The sequence below is a fragment of the Sinocyclocheilus rhinocerous genome, unplaced genomic scaffold (assembly GCF_001515625.1).
Source record: "Sinocyclocheilus rhinocerous isolate Xijiao unplaced genomic scaffold, SAMN03320098_v1.1 scaffold23959, whole genome shotgun sequence".
Lineage (NCBI taxonomy): Eukaryota > Metazoa > Chordata > Actinopteri > Cypriniformes > Cyprinidae > Sinocyclocheilus > Sinocyclocheilus rhinocerous.
Genome location: NW_015643164.1, coordinates 20,206 through 23,989, shown reverse-complemented (window position 1 = coordinate 23,989; position 3,784 = coordinate 20,206). Strand labels below are relative to the sequence as shown.

Below are 3,784 nucleotides of genomic sequence, written 5' to 3'. Positions count from 1 at the left end.
GATTCAGTCACTTCTGCTGTCTGGACATGATGTTTTCCATTTGACCCACAGAAACATGTGCATTCCTACACAGTTAGTATCGGAATGGCTTTTCATATACAGTATATTATGATTATCTCCTATGAAAGTAATAATGAGTTAGTCTGTGAGCTGCTTGACTACAGCAGAAGTGAAACTGGTCTGTTTCAGTCCAGATCATGTAACCAATCAAACAGTGACTCTGGGAGTGTGGGCTGAAAATCCCATTTGCATTGTCAGGGTGGAGTGATTGTGATCCTCTCAGAATAGAGCAGCTCTGTCTCCAGAGACCATGTTCAAACCCCAAGAGCTTTATTTGACTAGATTTACTACTACTGATCGAGCTTCTGAAAAGCACCTGGACAAACACTTCATGCATCTTCATCTGTTAGTTGAATGGTGTTGTCAGACACAAATGGAGCTTGTTGAGAAGCTTTATTGAATGTTGCAGCAAACACAGCAGATTGAAAGATCAGCCAGTGCTTTGACACTAGAGCTCTCTTTCAGTATTGAGTTGTAAATGACTACAGCTGCAGCACTAGACTCATGTGAATCCTGCCTGACACAGGACACTCAGATACGCTCATCTTCAGGAGAGAGCAGCGCTCACTGGAGAAACATCAGCACTGCGAGCGACTAACAGAGACTCTTGTGGAACGAGGCCTCATGAGGAGCTCCATCATGTGTTACTCTGCAGACGTACAGCTCTCCCTCTTCCCAGCGTGCTTTGCTGAGGGTCAGGACGCTACTGCGGCTGTAGCGGCCGTCCTGCTCGCTCTCTGCGCTGGTCACAACCCCCTCGGTGACCTCTGAGCCGTCCAGTGTCCAGCTCACCAGCGCCCCCTGTGGAGAGTAAGAGCTGAGCAGGCAGAGCAGTGCGGCTGAGTCTCCAGAGATCTGCAGAGAAGAGGGCGGCAGCAGAGACACTGAGGGCTTCACTGTGGGACCAGCTGCAGGAGACAAACACAACACATTCACAAACACAGAGAAAACACACTGCAGCTCCAGCACTCTTCTGCCCTGCAGCATTCACAGCATTTCTACAGGACTTTCAGGAGCAGACATGAGGAATGAAGTAAAAATCACAACAATACATATACACAAACTACACAAATATATCACTATATACATTTCAATGAGACCAGTCATCAATGAATGTAAACATACCAATACATTTACTGCTTTAATTCCAGTAGTTTTTATATCCTAACATTTAAAAAATTTGAAATATTGACCTTTATTTATTTATTTATTTATTTTCATTATTAATACTAATCATAATTTAAAATATAGCAAATAACAAAATAGCAAACTGTAGCCACAAAATAACAAACTGCTTTATGTGTATCGTAATTCAAAAACAAACATATCATAATTTCTAAATTTACATATATTTAGCATATTTTTTTCTGGTATTATAAAACACTGAATTATAAGCACAACATGAGCAAAAGAGATTGAAAATCATTGACTCAATTTAGATCATGGTGTCAAGTCCATTTTTTCTATTTATTATATTTACAATAAAAGATTAACTATATATGAACTCATATAACATGAACTATATGAACAACATATAATGAACGAAGGAAAAAAAAAACTGTAACTCATAAAACTCGAAGTGAGCCACATTATGGATATTTGTTCAGATAATAACTGTTTGTTCAGAATGAATAATTCGGCTCTTTTGAAGCTCTTAATGTGACAATAACAACAATTTCAATTGAATATTTATTATACATTTGTAGCTATTTTAACATTTTCAAAAAAAATCTATAAATATCAATATTTTTATGCAAGGGAGTAGACTTACCGAGCAGCAGTTTAGTTCCTCCACCGAAAGTCCACCACAGTGATACAATCTAATGAAGCACTCGTACAAAACCTCTCTTCCACTCGAGTGAGAACAAACTCCAGCAGAGAGAGAAACACACTGATAGTAGACACACTTCAGCTGTTGACAACACTCTCAAGTCACTTTAATTTGGGCAAAATGCTATTCAAAAAGTATGAAAACTCTCACACATTCCTTTCAAAACGGAACAGAAACGTGTCATGATGTTTTGACTTTATAATCTATATTTCTTGTTCATTCTCTTATCGTGTGCTGATTTAACACTTTAAATAAGAATGTTTGACCAGCTGTGTCCTCTGACGTGACCTTTGACCTCTTTTATCATGGATGATGTTGTAGAGTTTCTCATAATGATGCTTCTGTTCTTCATAAACAGCTCAATCATCATGATTCACAGAAAAACCTGAAGCTTCAGAGAAATTAATCAAAAATTGTGAAAATGTAGATGTGCATTGTTCAGTCTAGATTCATATGAAATGGTTAAGAGTCCTGATGATCCTTGTACAGTGATGTGAAAAATGTTCGAATTGAACAATCATAACATACATTAACCTTTTTTGTTAAATTCTAAATAATATTATTAGGCTTGTTTAACTATTGATTGATCATTGCTTTAATCCATAATCAATCATGTGTAGCACATGTGAATGTATTGTAATCTTTGCACACTTCCACATCTGTCTCTCACACACAAACACACTCACACTCACGAAACAAGATACAATTCAGTTGGTCGCACTTTATTTTAAGGTCCAATTCTCACTATTAACAAACCATTTACATGACTTTTGCCTCAATAAACTGTTAAAGTTGATTAGGTTTAGGTATTGAGTAAGATTGTGGATGTAGAATATGGTAATGCAGAATACGTGCTTTCTAAGTACTAATAAGCAGCCAATATGCTAGTAATAGGTATGCTAAAAAGCAACTAGTTAACAGTGAGAATTGGTCCCTGTACTGTCTTACCATTCAGTTCAGTTAGAACAGTTTATCTTTTAACAGATGCATTCAAAATTATTGTTAACTATGTTCAGTTATATTATTATTATTATTATTATTAATAAAATAAAAATGACATATTAATGATATCAAGACAACAACTGCTTTATTCTACATAAGGTTAGTCCTCCCTCATGTTGAGATCACATGACCAGCTGAATACTATTAATTTTTATCCTTATTTTCATATTATCAGACACCGCTGGTTACAGAATAAATAAATCATGGGTGAAATATGTGTGTGAGGAGGTTATTTTATACAGTTATACAGTTTTATACAGTGTAAAATTATATATGCTATAATTCTGTTGTCTGAGTTTGTTAGCAGCTCAAGCTGTAAGAGACACTGCAGCTGCTGATGAGAGGATGTGATTAAACACATTTACTTTATCTATTATTTACTTACTTTTGGTTCTTTGGAAATTGAAAAAGTTCTTGATGTGTCATTATAGGGTCAATCCTGCCCACTTCTTTGCATTGTCAGCACATGCTTCAGTGCTCTGAGAGTGTTTATAGTGCTGTGAGTTTAACACTTCATGACTGAGAGCAGAACACAACACAATCTTCATCATCACACAAGACACAACAACAACAATGAACAACATCATCATCCTCATCTGGACCGTTGCAGCTTTTATTCATGGTAGAATGTTTGTTTTTGATATTGATAATATGGTATTATTGTTTTTTATCATTTTAATATTCTGCTATTAGGAAGATTTGTAAACTAATTTATTTTATTTTATTTTATTCAGAATCCAGAGGAGTCACTGTGACTCAGCCTAAAGTTAAAACTGTACAGCTCGGTCAAACAGCTACAATAGAGTGTAGTACGGATGTAGGGATATACAGCAACTACTTAGCCTGGTATCAGCAGAAACCTGGAGAAGCTCCTAAACTCCTCATATATTA

The 3,784-nt window shown here is 36.2% G+C and overlaps 1 long non-coding RNA gene across 1 annotated transcript; it reads right to left on the bottom strand.

Moving 5' to 3' along the window:
• Positions 1–434: 434 nt before the first annotated feature.
• LOC107756980 (uncharacterized) lies at positions 435–1,882 on the bottom strand. Its single transcript, XR_001641883.1, has 2 exons — positions 1,832–1,882; positions 435–968 (listed from the first exon to the last, which is right to left on the bottom strand). It is a non-coding gene; the product is annotated as an uncharacterized LOC107756980 (long non-coding RNA).
• Positions 1,883–3,784: the final 1,902 nt, after the last annotated feature.